Source organism: Colossoma macropomum, unplaced genomic scaffold, assembly GCF_904425465.1.
Source record: "Colossoma macropomum unplaced genomic scaffold, Colossoma_macropomum, whole genome shotgun sequence".
NCBI classification, from domain to species: domain Eukaryota; kingdom Metazoa; phylum Chordata; class Actinopteri; order Characiformes; family Serrasalmidae; genus Colossoma; species Colossoma macropomum.
Genome location: NW_023494790.1, coordinates 36,127,157 through 36,148,326, shown reverse-complemented (window position 1 = coordinate 36,148,326; position 21,170 = coordinate 36,127,157). Strand labels below are relative to the sequence as shown.

Below are 21,170 nucleotides of genomic sequence, written 5' to 3'. Positions count from 1 at the left end.
TTCCACATCTTTCATACATCTTTTTCCTCTTTGCTTCACTGCCCATTATAAATATTTATAAATTAGTTTTAGAAAATTGTTATTCACCAGCTAACAATGCTGGACAGACATATTACCGCTCATAAAAACTGTAGTGACATTGTCTGGAGCTACGGATACATACAGTTGTGTATCATCTGCATAACTATGAAAATTGATGCCATGCTTCTTAATAATCTGACCAAGTGACACCATATACAAAAAAAAAAATAGGAGTGGGCCAAGTACAGAGCCCTGGGGTACACCACAGAGAATATCAAGCTTATCTGAGATATGTTTACCAATGCTTACAAAATACTGTCTTCTGGTTAAATATGTGCAGAACCAGCTTAATACAGTTCCAGAAAGACAAGCCGAGTTCTCAAGCTGATTTGAAAGTATTCTGTGGTCTATAGTATCAAATTCAGCAGTGAAATCCAGAAGCACAAGTATCAAAACATCAGCATTTATTCTCGTGTAGTCTACTGCTTCCAAATGTCTGCTTGGGGATTAATCAACCAAATTCAGAGGTATTATTAATATTATTATGATATTATTATAATATATTTAATATTGTTATTAGGTATTTGAGATGCATCACAGCAGATAGTCCAGCTCAGGTGGATGAGCTGAGATTAACTTAGAATGGCTTATGATTTTGAAGCTAACTACTCAGAATTCAGTGACGCAGTGGGTAGAGCTGTTGCCTCACAGCAAGAATGGCCTGGGTTCGATTCCTGGCCGGGTGACCAGGGTCATTTCTGTGTAGAGTTTGCCTGTTCTCCCCGTGTCTGCGTGGGTTTTCTCCGGGTACTCCGGTTTCCTCCCACATTTCAAAGACATGCAGTCAGGCCGATTGGACATGCTAAAATTGCCCCTAGGTGTGAGTGAGTGTGTGAAGGTGTATGTCTGTCTGTCTGCCCTGTGATGGACTGGTGACCTGTCCAGGGTGTATCCTGCCTTCCGCCCAAAGACAGCTGGGATAGGCTCCAGTACCCCACCGTGACCCAGAAGGATAAGCGGTTTAGATGATGTATGTATGTATGTATACTCAGAATTCAATGGCACAGTCACGTCTGACCTCGTGCTCCTGCAGGATCCTTGTCATGGTTTCCTTCTTCTTCAAGTGTTTCTGCCAACGCAGGTAGAAGACCAGCAGAGCGCAGCAGGATGAGGAAGAGGACCACGCCACCCATCAGGGCCGCTACGCATCCATTAGGCAATATTGATCGGTGTGTCTTATAAACAAAATCATAGAAAAGCAAAAAAAATAATAAAAAAGTGAACATAACAGGAAATAAAAATGTGTCAGAAACAGAAACTGTTGCCCCTGTAATGCCTTTCCTAAAGTTCCCTCCACATTTCCTCTTCTATACGTCTCCTCTCTAATTTGTCCTGCTAACAGAACATTTTATCTGTAGCTTTTTTACATATGTTAAAAGTTAAGTAGTTATCTGTGGAACTTTTCTTGCCTAAAACCAAATATAAAATACAATATTTTACACGTGAAAGAGCAGCTAAAACAAAGTATTCTGTCTGGGTAAATTTATGCCCCGATAATCACTGTTAGAGCCGGAGCTCTGCTACCTGACCCACTGACCCACTGAGTCCACTGAGCCCTACAAAATATCAGGTGCCTAAATGTTTTAGCGTAAACAGCATCGGGCCGGGCTCAGTTGACTTTTACGGATGATGTAAAATCTGATTTTAAAATGTAGGTAACCTGGCTTTTCATTTTCATTTTGACACAATGGCACAAACACGGTAACTGTTCTCTTAACTAATCATTGGATGTTCAGTGAGCTTTAATTTTTAAAACTGCCAGTTTATACGTTTATTTATACATTAATTTACATACAAGTTGAAATGATTATTGTTTCACAGTGGAGTAGATTTGCCTTTTTTTATGGAAATTTCAAACACATTGCATTTTCCCTCTTGTACTCTCATCACGCGTCCCCTCTTTCCCTCCGTCCCTCCCTCCCTCCCTCTCTCTCTCTCTCCCTCTTTCCCTACCTCCCTCCCTCCCTCCCTCCCTCCCTCCCTCTCTCTCTGTCTCTGTCTCTTAAGGTGTAGGTGCCCCTGTGTAACGTTATAAGTTTCGGGGCTGGTTAAAAAATATTGAGGCTATGGCCCTGGAAGGCCAGGCCATGCTGCTCTCCTGGAAATGTGGGGTGATTAAAATAATAATCTAAAATGACCTAATACAGGGGTTCTCAACATTTTGCACCCCAAGGCCCACCTGTTTCTAACTATAAAGCTTAGCAGCCCATAGAAAAAAATAAAATCAAGTTTCCTTCCCTGAGGAACATCTATATCTCTACCTTAAACTGATGATGTATAATTAGCAAATTCAATGTTTTTACATCTCTGTTCACATTTATATTGGCTATAATTTGGAAATTCTTCAATTTTTAATTATTAGGCCCAAGTTAATCTTTTTTCCACTTCAAGTGCCATTACCGACCAACCACACTGTTAGAAATAAAGGTACAGTGGAGGTATATTTTTTAATTCATCAAGGTACAAACAATGTAAATGTTCCCTCAAAGGTACAACAGTGGTTTTAAGGTCTGATTGTGAACCTTAAATAAGTTTTTCCAGGTGAAAAGTTCGTATTTAATGTTTTAAAACAGAACAACAAAATAAAAGTCCTGGAGGCGAGACGGGGTGTGTGGAGTCAGTACAGCTTAGAACATATCATTTCAGTGGATTATAGTGCAGTTATGTTTCCTGACTAAAGGTACTGAGAGCCCCAGTGACAAGAGGGGAACTGCCCCAATGACAGTTTAGTACCTTTATTTCTGAGAGTGTACAAATTACTGCCTCCCCTTGAGTACAGGCCCACGGAACACTGGGGGGTGCTTCACGGCCTACAAGTTGAGAAACCCTGACCTGATACACACATCATGCTTATATTAAGAGTATTTAGGCCGTCTTACCCAGCTTTCTGATGAATTGGACACCCTCTCTCATCCAGTGGACACCTGTGAAGAAACAAAGACTTCGTTAACACTAATGATAAGATCTGGAGTGTGAAATAAACACCTCTTCAACTCCTCACCTGCTTTAAAGTTCCCGCATGTTCATATTTAACGTCCTGATGTTTCCTTACATTTCTAGCATCGTGCGCTGTGGACGCCTGATTCCAAACCATCATACTTTTTTGTGCTCTAGTTATTCCACTCATTCTTTTGCTGTAAGGACAAGTGTAGCAGTGAGGCGCATTTCAGAATCAACAAAGGGGTCTGAATGTCTGCAGTGCGGAACTATTTTAAGGTGAAAAATAAAAAACTTCTAATATCTGCAGTATTTTGCCTGCAAATTAAACTACTGGGCGACAGTTCAGACACAGTTCAACAATACAAAAGATATCAGTTAAAGTCTATACTGCTACGCAAACTGAGTGAATTTACTGCCGCATTTTAAAGTAACTGGCAGTAAAGTGATCAGATTGATCAAAGTCAGTTTTTAATACTTTAAAACAGTCATTTAAAGCTGCACTACGTACAATTTTTTTAACTGAAAGAATGATCATTACTGAGTCGGGAAAAAGAACATGCTAAAATATGGTGTCCTGTAAAGTCTGAAATAATCATTTAAAAGTCAGCCGTGTCGGGCTGGGAGTATTTTGGACCACATCACACGTCTTTACGTGTTACATCACACCCACAAACTCAAAAAGAAGGTCCGGCTTGATGTTTAGGCTTCAGAGGCAAAACCAACATTATACTGATGAAGATTATCACTGCAGTAGATAATTCACTCACAAAGTCTTGACTGGAGTTCCTTAAATACTCTTTCACTCAAAAACTGTATTTCCATATATTGAGTGCAATTACACATTTCTACCAGAGAGGTCTCCAAATCCGCAAAACGTACTCAGTGCAGCTTTAAAATAAGTATCTAGCCAATTAATCTCGTGGCCAGAGTTAAGAATGTGTCACCAGAATTATAGAAACCTTTGCCGTATATAACAAACATGCTTCAGTTCCAGAAAGCAGTCGAGTGTGGCTTTGTTTTAAAATATTTGAAACTGTACATTAATAAGAACATTGCTGTGAAACTGTGAATTCCGGCAAAATCTGATTTGATGCGTTTAGTGTCGTTCATGACCAAAGTGTCTGGATCTCGTGGGGGAGGGTGAAAGGTTGTGGTTTTGAATGTGTAAAAATCTGACTGGTCTGGTTTGTTAAAAGGGAAAAAAATGCAAAAAAACTTCCAAGGCAAGTGACCACTTGGGCCACAGGCTCTGCATTTTTAGTGGCCAAGATGTGAAGTGCTGTGGTTAAAGGCACCCTGCCAAAACTTCAGCCTCAAGGACATTATATGTACACGTGTTACAGATACATTTTGGACTGTATTATTTGTTTTTATTTAAAGTCTGAACTAAGTATTTGTTCAGTATTTGTAATATCAAATAAAATAATACATTAATAGAACAGGTTTAACACAAGTACAGTTGTATAGAAGCATTTGAACATCTTATCTTCTTATTTTTTTACTGCACAATCTGTAGTTTAGTTTGACATCCTGGAAAAACAAAACATAGTGCCATAACATTTACACAGGCCACACTTTATGTTCTAATTTCTCCAGATATGTTAAATTCAGCAAATAAACAGTAATTGTGCAATAAAATGAGCTGGTGTGTTCTTTGTAGAGGAAAGTGTAACTTAGTGTTTATTTAGAGAACGAACTAAACGTGGAATTTGATAAGCATCGCCCAAAGTTTGCAAAATGCCCATTATAAACCAGCTTTAATGTTGAGGCACTTGCTCCATTCAGGCTGTTGTATTTTAGAGCTGAAGCTCTGTTACTGATGCTTACGACACAGAGCAGTTGTTGGGACACGGTATGCAGTGTCCACTCTCATTGCTGTATTTCCACACAGTGTGGTGGTCAGATGTGATGGTTTTAACAGCTGTGATTCGATTCGGCCTGGACTGGACAAGTTTCTAAATGTAGGCGACATCACAGAGCTCCTCCAGCTTGAACCACACCTGCACACAGTCCTCATTGAAGGCTTCCTAAAGTCTACGATGAACACGATGCCAAGCATCATTCACATACAGGCAGAAACAAGATTCATCTCACCAGATAACACGTTTCCAGTCATGACCGGTCCAGTTTTTGTGTCTCTTCGCCCACTGTAAGCGGACAACTCTGTGAGCAGAAGTTAGCAAAGGCCTCCTGCGTGCCACTCTGCTCCATATGTTCATGGCATGCAGATCTCTGTGGAGAGTTCTTTCAGAAATTGGTTGTGAAGAACCAGCGTTGACTTCTAGAAGCAATTCTTGTCTGGAAGTGAAGCCGTGAAACATGCCGGCAGTCCTTGTCAGTCATTTTCGTCTTTCGGTCCCTATTCTGATGAGAACTTCCTGTAGACTGGGATTTTTGCCACTGCTGGTTGACCCGTATGACCGGACGATTCGACACACCTTCAGATTCAGCTACTTACTTCACACTGTGGCCTCTTGCAGCCCAAATGCAATCAGTCTTTTTTTGCCAATCATTAACATCTGCTTTGTGGCCCATTTTCCACACACCGAATGAGACATTCACTACACTGTACCACCTTTTCTCAATCTATGAATCTCATCGCACACCCCGCAGGTATTTATGGTCCAATCATCCTTGTGCAGCGTCATCTACAGGAGCCTGACGTTACTATCACCTTAAACATGCAAGGTGACTAATTTTTTGTCCAGAGAGCTTACATAGCCATGCAATCTCCATGAATAAACAAATAATTTCAGTAGAATAGGTTTTAATGAAGAGCTCAATGACACAGGATGCCACTTTTGTCACCAGTCACTTAGTAAACTTTCTGTCCAGCTAGATCTCCCCATGTCAATGGTAAGTGCTATTTTTGTGAAAAGAAAGCATCTAGGACCAAAAACATCTCAGCCATGAAGCAGTACAACATGCAAACCCACAGAGCGGGGCCGCCAAGTGCTGATAACATGAATAACTTCATACTTAATGGCTATTTTGACTGGAAATTAAACATAATAAAGGGTGGTGTGTGACATTTCCACAGTACAGTATTAAAGGTACTAGCATTAATTATGCTACCTAATGGATTTTAACAAATTTGTTGCATGTCATTTTGATGTTTTTTATCTGCTTTGTGTAAATATCAAAGTGCACAGAAATTACGCACCATGCAACCCGCAACAAGCTGAGTGACCATGTAAATCCACCCTACATACAGTGGCATGCTAAGTCCAGCTGTGATGAGGCCTGAGCTTCTGGATCCCTTTAGCTGCAGCAGATCGTGCTAAAGAGGCAAGTCTGCTCTTGAACCTCCTGTCGATAAACTCTCCACACTCAGAACAACACCCACCTTTAGGACACTCTCCTTCACACTTTTCACATTTCTGCGTCTCCTGTCCATCCGGTTGGACGGTGATGACTTCCTGGTTTGCTTTGGGACAGACCATCATACATGCCACATCCATGGCCAGATAGTTATCTGCAGTGAGAGAGAGAGAGAGAGAGAGAGAGAGAGAGAGTATACAAGAAGGAAAAAAGTAAACGTGTGCTTGTCTAGCAGAATTTTCTAGAATATTACAAAATATGTTTGCTCAGTTGAAACATGAAGGGCATGGCTGGCATAAATAATGCTGTCAGTGACTAATCGACTACATCATGTAATCCCTGCGATCCGATTGATGCTAGAAAATCCTCCGTAGTTTTTTTTTTTTCAGTTTCTTCTTCTGCTCACTCGTCTGCCCAGGGTTCTGTTTCCGGTTTCCAATCGCTTCTGCCTGTAGCTAGAAGGCCAGTCTTTTTTGTTCTCCTGTAATTGTTGAGTGAATTTTGAAAACACTCAGCTAATGTTTTATTTAGAAATAAGTCACGTTACAAAAGGAAAATGAGTCACACTCTGTTTTACGCAGGTGGCTCCAAAGCTGAACTTCCCGTAGGGGTTGGGAGTGAGCTGAAAGGTTATGTGGTGGGAGACCATGAGTCGGGGGCAGTTGTCTTTACGCATCTCACTGTCGTTAAAGTAACGGCAAGCCTGTGTGGAACAAAGACACATAAATACCGAACACTTTTAGAAATCAACACTTTCTGATCACTGACATGTAAATTTCACAGCGCTGACATAGCTCTAAAAGGCCTCGCCCCTCAGTACCTGAGTGAACGTCTCTTATTATGAACCATCGTGCCTCCTTAGAGCACAAGGTGCGGGGTCATTATTAGTACCTAGAATTAATAAAGTTACATCAGGGTGTAGAGCCTTCTCATACAAAGCCCCCCAGCTTTGGAACAATGTTCCAGTCAGACTCAGACACAGCCTGTTCTCAAGTCTAGGCTAAAAACCAGCTTGCACATCTGGGGGTTCATGGTCATAGAGTATTATGGTAAACTGGGAGTGTTGGTGCTGTCGTCCCGCTGCTCTCACGCACTCACTCAGGTTTGTTGACAGTGGAGTGGAGGGGCGCTGACATCTCAGGGAGCCTCATGTCTCTGGTACCTTTTTGGCTCTCCCTTTAGTTACGCTGTAAACTCTAGACCTGTCGGAGTCTCAGCTGCTCTGTTAACACTGTAAACTGTGATCAGTCACTTTTAACAGAACTAGCTTTCTGTGTGTTTTCTTTGCCGAGCTGAATAACTGCCCATCCTGTGCAGTCTGACGCTGCCCACTGCCCACCAGCCTTCTGGACCATGGAGCTTCCTGCTGTACAACACAGTGTAAACCTCACCTGCATGAACTGACCCTCCTGATCACAGCCATTGCTTTACCTGCTTTTCCCCTTTTCTATACTTTAACATTTTATACTGATGATATTTTATTATTCTCTGTTCATATTGCTCGTAAATCATATAGACTGTTATGAATGCTTATGTCAACAAATGCAGGCTTCATCCTGCCTGCGTTTATCTCTATTGCCTATGTTTGCCTACAGTGAACAACAACAAGTGTCTACATGACTTATTATATTGTACGTATGAGTTATATAAGTGTTACCTAAAATACATAGAAAACATAATTACATTCTACCAACTCATAATACGTGAGAACTGGAACAAACCTTAATCTGAATGGAAATATCAGCTGATATTTTGTTTATTTGTCTATTTATTTGCAGTACACTTCGGAAATGAAAATGAATCTGAAAATCTAACTATGATTTCACACTTCATTTAAATCTAAACATAACACTTACATTTATGTATAATATTTAAACAGAATTTCTCAGGTGGTGCACAGCTTTTGTATGGTTCTATAGTTACAGTCACAAAATCTTCATAACGTCAACCCATGTCCATATCTAAAATTTAGAATTCCTTCACTCCAGATGTTCTCTGAGTTAGCCTGAGTACAAATCTGAGGCGGTAAAGTGAGATTTTTATCACTTCATAAATGTATCAACACACATATTTGGTGAAACAGGACTACTAACTTTTAACAATAGAAAATCTTAATGTAATTATGAGTAAAAGTATGTAAACTACACCACATTAATGAAGTTCTAATGGATCCTGTTATATGTTTATCCAGTTCTATTACTTTAAGTCAATCAGAGCAGATCCTGAAAGAAATCACACACCAGACAGTCCGAGTCTTTGGGTCCGGAACATCCTGCGGCGCACTGGACATGACAGCAGTCGCTGGCCTGAGGACCCTTACAGCGCAAACAGCTGGACGTACACTGGACGTGGGTCACTGCACACACACACACACACAATCACAGTCATGACTACATCTGACTGACTGTCTGAACTGTAACTTGTTCTGTCTGTTTTGTAAAAATGACAGTAGCTGAAAACACAAGCGCTGCTCACATGTTTGGCAGTCGTCCTCAGTTTGTCCCCAGCATCCTCTGGAGCGACAGGCTGCTGGACAAGGTTGACCTGAAGCAGCGACCAAAACATCACACTGCAGAACGAGCTATTTAAGCAACAGAACACGAGAAGGAGTGTGTTACCAAGAACAACATCACAGACCTCGAGTGTTCTACTGCTTTTATACAACAGTTTTTACAAAATAAAGAAACAAAATAAATCAAAGAAGCCCTTAATTTCATACTGAATATGCTTTAATACTGACAATACCTTCTGCCAAAAAGTAGTTCCACAACAAATGAGTTAGCCCAGGGGTCGGCCGTGCGGCTCTTTTACTGCCCTGTTGTGGCTCCAGAATCAGATTTGTAGGTAAAAATAAAATAATCCTCCTTTACAGTAAAATAAAGCTCTGCTGACGTTCAACACAGTTTAACAATAAATGGTCTTAAACTCTGGAGTTAATGTAGAACTGCTAATTCACCCTTTAACCCTGAAGATCAGCGCAGACTGCTGGTCACCACAGCAACACAGACAACAGTCTCGCCTAGCTAGTAGCTAACGAAACGGCAAAGAGAGAGATTTAAGACGAACATCGATAATTTGGTGACAAATGGACTTATTTGCATTTACACTGATCAGACATAACATTATGACCACCTCCTTGTTTCTACTCTCATTGTCCATTTTATCAGCTCCACTTACTATATAGGTGCACTTTGTAGTTCTACAGTTACAGACTGTAGTCCATCTGTTTCTCTGCATACTTTGTTAGCCCCCTTTTACCCTGTTCTTCAGTGGTCAGGACCCCCATGGACCCTCACAGAGCAGGTACTATTGGGGTGGTGGATCATTCTCAGCACTGCAGTAACACTGACGTGGTGGTGGTGTGTTAGTGTGTGTTGCGCTGGTCTGAGTGGATCAGACACAGCAGTGCTGCTGGAGTTTTTAAACACCTCAGTGTCACTGCTGGACTGAGAATCGTCCACCAACCAAAAATATCTAGCCAACAGCGTCCTGTGGGCAGCGCCCTGTGACCACTGATGAAGGACTAGAGGATGACCAACACAAACTGTGCAGCAGTAGATGAGCTATCGTCTCTGACTTTACATCTACAAGGTGGACTGACAAGGTAGGAGTGTCTAATAGAGTGGACAGTGAGTGGACACAGTGTTTAAAAACTCCAGCAGCACTGCTGTGTCTGATCCACTCGTACCAGCACAACACACACTAACACACCACCACCAAATCAGTGTTACTGCAGTGCTGAGAATGATCCACCACCCAAATAGTACCTGCTATGGGGTCCATGGGGGTCCTGACCACTGAAGAACAGGGTAAAAGGGGGCTAACAAAGTATGCAGAGAAACAGATGAACTACAGTCTGTAACTGTAGAACTACAAAGTGCACCTATATAGTAAGTGGAGCTGATAAAATGGACAATGAGTGTAGAAACAAGGAGGTGGTCATAATGTTATGCCTGATTGGTGTATAATCACTCCAGCTGGTTTCCTGATACGTTTAATCTGCAACGAGAAACTGTCAAACACTAAAAAGTTGTGAAACTGAAGTCAGTTTCTCGTTCGATTTTGTCCCGTTCCACCTTAAATGGCGCAGTGGTTACATTCTGGCAGCTCAGGCACCATTTAAGGTGGAAAGGTAAATTAGAACATGAAGCTGGCGAATTAGAAGCGACTTCAGCCTCGTAAAAAGTTAAATGTTGGAGAGACATTTTACAAGAAACTGTTCTACTTTTGAGGAAAAGTTTCCTGCTGGAGATGCGAGAAAAGCAGCTATAGCTGAGCTAAAGCTTAAAGCAGAGCAAAGTTAGTCTGTGTTTTCGTGTAATTTATTTTTTTTATCCTATACTAGTACTTTAGCACTTAAGGCTCACCTTATGTGGTACAGAGAGAGTCACAGAACTGTAGAAATATCAAGTTCAGCTCAGCCTTTTCAGCTGTTGCCAAATTAGCCTGAATGTCATTTTGCAACAGCACCGTTTTCATGGTAACGGCTGATTGAGAATCTGATCCGCATGGTCTTAACCATGATACAGCACTGATATTTCTTGGATGTGTAACATGCACTCCCAATAAGGAATATCATGGAAAAAAAAGAGAAATTTTTCGAAAGTGGTCTATAATTCTTTTTGGAACGAAACCTTTCATATGTAATTACGCAACTACATTTAAACTGAACCCCTGTTTTAATAACGAAATTTGATGTGCCATCGTCCACCTCACCTCACCATTTCCCCTCTCGGGAATCCCAACACCTTCATGATGTCCATTCCATTAGTGTACTACCTCAAATGATGAAACATGGTGATGAAACCTGTTTATAAGCCAATTATCTGCCAATTAAACGTTTTAAAATACTGAATATTTCCAAACTATAACATTCAACTTGCTGTGCTTGCGGCTGCTAACGACTCCATCTGTCCTACACGACTGTTGACCCTTCATCACATTACTCAGCAGACTGAAGGCTACACAGATAGTAACAACAAAGATAAAGGCACTACACTATGACTGTAAAACAAAGCTCACAGCCAATTATTCACAAAATGTATGTATATTATGTTCAAACTTCTCAAACAAACGTTGGCCCCCGAATCTAACCTAGCTGAGCGGCGAATGCATTCAGCTCGTATGATTTGCTCCTCGCTGTACCCCCCCCTGTCTTGTCCTGTGAATGACCACTTAAGTGGTGAAGTGAAGTTAGAGAGCATGTTAAAACAGGACTGAACCGTGGCCCCTAGTCCACTGCTTTGACCCAGCTCGTCACGGTTGTACTTACAGTAAGGTGCTGCCGACTGCAGGCGTGTTAACTTGCCGTCTGTTTGTTGTTCACCCAGAACGTCCTTCCAGTTGATCTTCTGCGGGTCGGGGTAACAGAGCTGGGGGTTCCCCGAAATATATGTACCTGCTACACCATTTAATTCTTACAAGAAACTGACTTCAGCTTCGTGACTTTTTAGTGTTTGACAGTTTTTCACTGCAGATTAAACGTATCAGGAAACCAGCTGGAGTGATTATAAACGCAAATAAGTCCATTCGTCTCTAAATTATCGATGTTCGTCTTAAATCCTTCTCTTTGCCGTTTCGTTAGCTACTAGCTAGACGAGACTGTTGTCTGCGTTGCTATGGTGACCAGCAGTCTGCGCTGATCTTCAGGGTTAAAGGGTGAATTAGCAGTTCTACATTAACTCCAGAGTTTAAGACCATTTATTGTTAAACTGTGTTGAACGATCAGCAGAGCTTTATTTTACTGTAAAGGAGGATTATTTTATTTTTACCTACAAATCTGATTCTGCTGTGGAGCCACAACAGGGCAGTAAAAAAACCGCATGCAGCTCCAGAGCCACGTGTTGCCGACCCCTGGCATAGACAGTAGTGGTGGAAGACGGTGAGACGACAGCACAAAATGAAATCCTCTTAAAATACCTACAATCACAGCCACACTGACCTGCAGGAAGGAAAGGTCCAGCGTCCATTTTAAGTGTGTGATTTCCAAGTTGCCGTGGACGACCTGGCAGCCGGTGTAAAGGAGTCGGAGCATTTCATAGTGGTTCTCCAGACTGGAGGGCAAGGCCAGCTTCATATCCGTCCCCAGACACACTGCAGAACACAGAACACACAAACAATCATCAAAACGTAGAGTGAACCCCAGCCTCTGTCCCACACAACGACTAATCCTGAACTCAATACAAACGCTGGGGTCCTGGACTCAGGCTAATCCTGGACCAACATTAACATTTATATGATACTTTCAATGGAGGATCAATAGCGAAATTCAGCCATAGGAAGGATAACAAGGTCTCTTACATTTAGCCCAAGTCTTTAGTTTATATTCTAGACATGCACCGATACCACTTTTTCCTTTAGTATCGGCCGATACCGGTACTAACTCTATCTAACCTTAGTCACATAAAAACCCTGATAATTATACAATTACATTTATTTGGTAAAATCACAAATAAAACACACTCAGCTTGTCTAGATGGCATTTACTTGTTGGATTATATTTATTAGATGCTTCAGAATACTTATTTCTGTTTATTTACCGTAAATTTTTGGTATTTACTATTATATAATTAGTAATAAGAACAATGTTTAACAACTTAAGTAAATGTAAAACATCTTTATTGGGAAAACAGTTAAAAACAGAGCTGAACAGTGTTCAGATAAACCTGTGGTGTTTACACATCAGTACACAGCAGCTTCTCTGGCTCAAAAACGGAGCTGAATGTTGTTTCACATCCAAATTCGTTTGTCTCATACGAGCATCTTGTTCACTCGTGCTGCATCTCTAAGCGTCAGTTCAGTAAATATCACCCTCATTCTCGCTATCAGCGACTTTCGGTGTTTTTCTGGCTTGGTTGAAGCGACGGGCCGCGAAACCCCGCTGCTGAGTAATACAGCTGACCGACGGAGGCGCACCGCAAGCGGGGGTAGTGGGCTGCTATGCTAATGGCTAAATCGAGGCTAAATGCTTTTAGGGTTTGGCGGTTCCTTCCGTTCTCAATAACATTACCTCAGACTGTAAGTGACCACACAGCGACGGACGAGTGATTACTGAAAGAAGCAGCTCAGCCGTTCAGGTCAGCAGCTCAGTTAACGTGTTTTTAACACCAAAAACTGCCGTTACAGATTCTGCCATAAGCATTTTTACTGCTGCTTGTCGTCCCACACCGCCAACGTGTTGTTAAGTTCCGTCTGGCACACACACGCGGCAGACATTGCTTTGTGGTAATGGTCATTGTATCGGTACCACATCACCGATACCGATACTGCATTTAAGTGCCAGTATCAGCACCAATACTGATACAGTATCGATATCAGTGCAACACTGTTATATTCTTTTGGCATCGATTGATAAATGAAATGAATTTAATGGAAATGACACACATAATGACATACGTAAGTAACTACATGTATATTTGGTAATAAATATTTTTTTACCTCTTTAGAATTTTTTTGGAAATTGTAAGTTAAGTTTCCATGTAAGAAATCAAGAAATCATTATATTTTTATCATTTAAAAGCATAAATAAAACAGCAAAATACATATAAAATAACTCTTTCTTTCAATTCCCGGTTTTCAACTGAGAGTGTCCTGAATTTCGCTTTAGGTTTTGGCTGAGGATTTTCATTTCGGTGCATCACTAATAATAACAAAGCTACTGCTTCACACCCTCCGGCATGACATCCAGAGACTGTTTGAACTGCACTGAATCAGCGTTGAAACTGTACTGACAAATTCTTCATTTCGGCCACAGGACTCTCCGGCCTGCTGGACTGAGTGGCTGGAGTAAATGTTAGATCTGTCTAACAGCTTTAAGCAACATAATCACCCCACACACTGCGGGGAAACTGCTCCAGTGCAGGGAGGCAGGAGTCGGGACTTATCAAGCAGACGTTTCAGACCCTCTTACAGCCCTGAGACCACAATGCACAAGAAGATACGACGCCACTCTTATCATGAGAGTGTGTGGGTGGGTTTTTGTGCACGTATGCATGCTTGTGCTTCCTAAGAGCCGTGAACTGATTATCGTCAGAAGGAGGCTGAGAGCCAGACCTGCCTCCGTCTGTGCTCCTTTAGTACCACCCCATATTCACCATGGACATGAATGACCTGTCTTAGGGCCATTTTGCTGGAGGAGACTAAAGTAGCTACGCAGTTTAAGCCTAATATTGCCCAGTATCGAAACATCAATAGTGCTCTAAAGTGGCTCTAAAGTTCTAGATCTTCTTCTTTTGGGAAGAAATGATTATGTAAACCTTCTATGGACTTCTATGGACTAAACAAATCTGTGATGTGACAGAAAGATGTGACTACTTGTACACTTGCATAGCATTTGCAAATGATATTATAAATAATACATAATAATACATAATATGAAATATCAAAAGTTGTACACGCATCAAAATGTAACTTCATGGTTTCTCAAAAACATCTAAAGCTGAATTTCAGAATGCCTCCACTATATCGATGGAATCACCTTGTTTTTTTCAGAATGTAAAGCACATGGACGGTTTTGGAACTCCAGTCCAGCAGTGTGAAGCTCCTCCAGCAGGGGGCGCTTTTAGCACGCAGGTCACTTACGTGTTCATCATTTAGAGAAGAAAGAGCTATAAATCTCAGCAAGATCTAACAAATGCATGGCTTTTTTGCAGAAACAACGTTCAAAACCAGAGGTAAAAAAAAAAACTACCAAAGAAATATCAGAAGTATTTATATGATTTCCAGTAAAGGGTTTCATTTAATCAGCGAATGCTTGAAAAGCATGTAAGTAGCTCCTCAGCGAGTCCCCGAGAGGCGCGTCGACCCCACGGCCCGGTAATCACAGTGAAAATCGCCTTTAAAACGGTGTCCCAGCGGTGTTTTTCCTCTGTCCTTATCTTTTGAACAGATACACATACATATGTGTGTGTATCTATGATCTGGTGGTCTCGGTTTCATTTGACTTTGTGATTATAAGACTGAAAAACACTTTCCTCAACAGGTTCTACTGGCTTGGTCCTTCATAGAGAAGCATAACTTTTCACTGCATGCATACTTTATTTGGAATAACAAGTTCATTTTATATTATATTATATTATAAGGTACTGTAACTCCTAAAGAATATGAGGCACTCTCCATGTGGAATGGAAAACCATGTCAAAAAGGCTGCAGGACTTAAAAAAGATGCTTAAAATATGAGGCTCAGCTCCAGAAGTCAGTATGTACATATACACAGTTGACCTCAGATTAAATAACACTTTTCTCTTCTGATTCTCTGATTTTCCTTGTTTATCCTGTTTCACAGTCGCTCTGCATCTGTAAAACAGCTCATCACAAAACCAATTTTCAAAACATTTTTTTAATATAAAACAACATTTTTAAGAGTTTTAACTCAGGAATTTATATAAAACAGATTCATGTTTACTTTTTATATCATTAATATTATACTACATTAAAAAAATATGTATTTTATTGTGGTCACTGGTGTTTTCAGGACTCTTATTCTACATTTGAATACAGTTTTTTTTAGCTCTGTTAAACTGCTTCTTTGGGTCGAGGCTCATCAGAGAGGAAGCACCTCAAGGCCTGAGAAGGCGAGTCAGACTTGCTCACTATATTTCATTAATTTACTAACAATTTTGTTTATCAGGCAGCTCAGAACTTCTCTGTGTCACTAGTGTTGTGTGTTTTAATGGCTAGGTGATTAAAATGTAGTCAAAATAATGTTTTCGAGGGTCTCCTTGCCCCTTTAGAACTGAGTTGCAAGTTGTAGTCGTTGAAATCTTCCCTCTGAAATGGGACCCTCAAATAAAAAGAGCATCACTTCATTAACTGCTACTGGCACTGGTCTGTAGGCGACCCTGCCAGTCTGCAGTGACAGCAGAGGAGGGTAAAGTTCAGCTCCTCACTGCTGGGCTTTAGTTACATTTAGGGACTCATATGATCTTCAAAGAGGGGGGCAATTATTTATTATCACCCACCCCTAATTCTTCAGTGATATGAAGCTGAAGTCAGATATTCACCAGCTTCTCGTTCAAATTTTCCCGTTCCACCTTAAATAGAGTGGCAGCTACATTCTGTCGCTTCAGACGTCAGAACTGCTGGACTATTTAAGGTGGAATGGGCAATTTAGCCAGCTTAGTACCAAGACATTAGCATACAATTAGCAATTTTTTATGCTTGTTATGAAGAAAAGGACCATAATACATTGAAACATTAAACCAAGATAATACAATGATTTTCGTCATTTTAAGAGAGAAAATTCTCACATTTGTGGGTTTCTTTGGTCTCCTGTTCAGCCGTCTTGGCGTTTTTTCTTTTTTTCTAATAACACTCTGTTTGGAGTCTCTGAAACACCTCAGTTTGGAGGGCCATGTAGCCGCAACACTTCACCCTCCCCCTCTATCTCAACAAAAGTCGGGACACCCTACCCCTAGACGTGAACGCACAAAACAAAGGGCTAAGTGGTAAAGGGAGAAACGGGATTGGGCCCTGTTCTGGCACTGCACTCACACAAAAAGCTCTGGAAAGATGTATGTAGATCTTTCAAAGATTGTATCAGCCCTGAATTTAATCTTTGCCTGGATAATGTATTGTTTGGCTTCAGTCATTATAAAAAACAATAAAATTAAAGAATCCTTCGTGATTAATTTGATTATCCTTTTCATATTCATAAATGTGAATTTAATCATTCCAAACCAGAAATAGAAGCTAAACAAATCATATCTTCTACTACCCCCTCCAAAAAAGCTGTCAACGCAGCGTCAACACAGAGTTTAAGCGCCTCATTTAATATATTTTTATTTTTTTATTTTAATATATTTTTACAATATTTTATTTTCATGCAGTTTGTTAACTGACATTATTGTAACTGTCCTTCTGTACTTCTACAATAAAAAAATCATAATAATAATAAAAAAGTATATCTCTGCTATCTATGGTTCTGAATCTTCCCGTGAGTGTACCGGTTCGACTGCGCATGCGCAGCAAAGGTACGTCACTCCAATATCGTTTTACCCGAGAACTGCAGATAAACCGAGATAGTCCAAACCGGGTTTCCGCTTCAAATGGGCTGATGACGCGCCTGCATGACGCCCGTGGCCCATTTTGTGAACTCCACCAGTTTATTTGTTTGTTTACAGTTCACTTTTTGCTGAATTCGAGCAGTTTTACTGAATTTCTGCTGTGAATGGAAGAAAATGTGTTAGTTTATGTTCTTTCTCCATCTGCCTCCTGATAGGAACTTGATTGACGTCTCCATCTGCCAAGCTTAGCCTTGATTCGAAGCGTTATGACGGCTAATGTGGTCTAATTTTAGCGGTTTATGGTTCAGTGTTGCTGGATGTTTGAATTCAGGGGGGGCGGGTTTTGAGTGAAAAGTCCAGTGTAGTGTCTTTGGGGTCTGAGGCCCCCTGTGCGTTTTGGATGCCCTCAGGGTGCAGTACCGGCAACGACCAGTAGAGGGGAGAAGAGTTCTTCTCCTGGTGAGACAGAGTTTTTTTTTATTTATTTATTTTTTTAATTAAAGCAAAACATAGTACACAACATCATTTGCATACAAAAAATACATATAACAGTGTACATAGTCCTGGGGCATATACACAACTACATAAAAATAACAGTTTTAATAGCTTTTAGTTTTAAAGAGAGTCATATTAAGTCAATATAATGTTCCATCTTCTTTTTAGAGGCAACAAAAATGGGCCTTTTTCCTGAGAATGTAAACTTATGAATATAAAACTTTGCCATTAAAAGTATAAGATTTATCAAATATACATGTGTATTTGGCACTATGATTTTCCAAAAGACCAAATAATACATGTTCCCACAATAAACAATACTTCACATCAATATTATGATCAATAAAGGCACTGAGGTTTTGCCAAAAACTCACATGATGCTTGTTGTGATGGTAACGTCTACGCTAAGTGGTTCTCTACGCATGCGCATAGTTTTGATCTGATTGCTTGTAATGTGGATGTAAACTGAGAATTTAATCAGATTGTTGAGGAGAGTGAGCAAATAAACACCTCAGTCTTCATCAGAATCAGAATGTATTTGATCAGATCGGCAAAAATCTTTGCATGTAAACACAGACAGTGTTGTTACTGATGGGCTTGTCCTCCGTCTTGGATTTTCATCGGTCTTCTGCCTGGGCCCTCCATACGTGCTTCTATTGGTTAACGTGCCTCCAGGTCAGAATCCGTTGCAAAAAAAAATTGAAATGGTTTGAACTTTATTCAGCGCTCAGTGGAGCGTCTTTTTACTGTATACAGTCGCATTTGTAGTCCGACAGAGCTGATGCAGCGTCCTAACTGGAATACATGGGGGGCATCTGGTGTGTAGGCACTACTACTCACTACTCTCTACTCACTCACAGTAACTGAGGCCTAACTAAGCCACAGCCGGTTTATGAGGAGCCTGGCCACTTCCTATTTCCCCCCTTATATCAAAAACAGGACTACTAAACAGCAAAGGGCGCCCGCGAGCGAGTCTTCAATGAATGGGGATGAATGGAGCTAAACGGCTAAAAACAAAAAGTTAAAACAGTTTCTAATCTCTCGCCCAGAACTTTTCTTTCATTTTAGACGGTAGAAGGATGTATTTCACTAAAAAAACAAAGAAACCTGACCTGTATGTTTCCTTTTCTCTACAGCAAACGGGTTTCGGCAGCAGGACGCAGGCATTACTGCTACTGAGTGCTGATTGGTTGGCGAGTGGAGCAGCTCATTGGCTGTTCGCACTGACAGACGTCATGGATGTACATGAGGTGCCGTCAGAGAATGTGTTGAGAGGAAAATTACCACTCTGTCTTCTGGGTTTCTCAAACGCTAGAGGGCGCTCTCGAGTGAGTCCAAAATGAATTGGTTGATATGGAGCATTTAAGCAAAATCTTAGTTTATAAATGCTCAAACATTTTTAATGTAAAAGAATACATTCATATCCTGAACATCATAAAACATTTTAGCACCACTGTTATATTTTTAAGAGCTTTTAAACTCGAGTTATAGGAGATTAAAACGGCACCTCATGTACATCCAATGAGCTGCTCCGCTCGCCAACCAATCAGCATTCGGTAGCAGTAATGCCAGCGTTCTGCTGCGCAAAACCCGTTTGCTGTAGAAAAAGGAAACATACAGGTGAGTTTTCTTTGCTTTTTTAGTGAAATACATCCTTCTACTTTTTAAAACTAAAGGAAAGTTCTGGGCGAGAGATTAGAAACTATTTTAACTTTTCGTTTTTAGCCGTTGAGCTCCATTTACTCCCGTTCATTGAGGACTCACTCATGGGCGCCCTCTGCTGTTTTGCAGCCGTGTTTTTGATATAACGGGGGAAATAGGAAGTGGCCAGGCTCCTCATAAACCGGCTGGGGCTTAACTAAGCTAAGTAACCTGACCGAGCTCCGCCCACAAATGCACTCTGCTGTAGCTACTGGTCAATCATTCTGAAACGTCAGCAAAAATCCACTGCAAACTAACGACAAACCGTATGTTTTAGCCTTGGAACGTTTTTGTTTACCATGTTAGCGGAACACCGTTCATTTTCCTGAAAGGGAAAACCAGCTTTGGCCCAGAGCTGCTAATACGGGTGACGCCGACTGCAGAATGACGTCACGACTTGAGAGGTCTATTAAGGAACGTGTTTGTGGGCGGAGCTTGGATAGGCCAACTCTAATACTCATCATCAACAGAATGTCTTCTTTCCGCCTCTGCCTTATCTCGTCTGGTCACACGCGGCTCTGCGTTGGTGCCCTGTGTCTCGTCTCTCCATTGACAGCACAGCGCAAACCGCCACTTTCTGGTGCCGCGTAGCTTCTCTGCCTTCTTCTCTGATCTGTCGGAAAGACGTGAACGTTTGGCCGCCTGTCTTTGTTCCAAATTGCCACTTGTGCACTTTTGTGTGTGTGTGTGTGTGAGTGTGTGTGTGGTGTGTGAGTGTGTGTGTGAGTGTGTGTGTGTGTATGTGTGTGAGTGTGTGTATGTGAGTGTGTGTGAGTGTGTGTGTTTGAGTGTGTGTGAGAGTGTGTGTGTGTGTGTGTGTGAGTGTGTGTGTGTGTTTGAGTGTGTGTGAGAGTGTGTGTGTGTGTGTATGTGAGTGTGTGTGTGTGTTTGAGTGTATGTGAGAGTGTGTTGTGTGTGTGTGTGTGTGTGTGAGTGTGTGTGTGTGTGTGTGAGTGAGTGTGTGTGTGTGTGTGTGAGTGTGGTGTGTGTGTGTGTGTGTGTGAGTGTGTGTGAGTGAGTGTGTGTGTGTGTGTGTTTGAGTGTGTGTGTGTGTGTGTGTGTGAGAGTGTGTGTGTGTGTGAGTGAGTGTGTGTGTGTGTGTGTGTTTGAGTGTGTGTGAGTGTGTGTGTGTGTGTGTGTGAGTGTGTGTGTGTGTGTGAGTGTGTGTGTGTGTGTGAGTAAGCATGCTCGGTGGTGGGTAAATATAGCCTCTTCGAGAGGCTAAAAAGGGTAGAAGAGGCGATAGATGTTTAGAAGCGGGGCTCCGAGGGTATTCATAAACGGGACAGTGGAAAGGCTCGGAGGGAATCTCAGATGTGTTTAACCCCTTAAACTGCAGGCATCCCATAAACATTCAGACTCACTGCTCAGTAACGGCTACAGATCGTTTAGCAACTACTATTAAAGGCCCGTCCTACATGTTTCATTTTAATGTATGTCCTCGAGGTCTACTTGTGACATTTGTGTGGTTTTTATTTACCAAAAGGAGTCATGATTCATTTATACATGACCATCTGACCTCTGTTAATCCCTTAGAATTAAACAGGCTGTTTTATTACTGTATCTGTTAGAGCTGGACCGAATAATTGAACACTCTAGAACCCATGTGTCAAACACTGAGTCAGGCCT

The 21,170-nt window shown here is 41.3% G+C and overlaps 1 long non-coding RNA gene across 1 annotated transcript; it reads right to left on the bottom strand.

The window, feature by feature from the left end:
• Positions 1–8,663: 8,663 nt before the first annotated feature.
• LOC118809705 lies at positions 8,664–11,729 on the bottom strand. Its single transcript, XR_005007380.1, has 3 exons — positions 11,615–11,729; positions 8,818–8,886; positions 8,664–8,698 (listed from the first exon to the last, which is right to left on the bottom strand). It is a non-coding gene; the product is annotated as an uncharacterized LOC118809705 (long non-coding RNA).
• Positions 11,730–21,170: the final 9,441 nt, after the last annotated feature.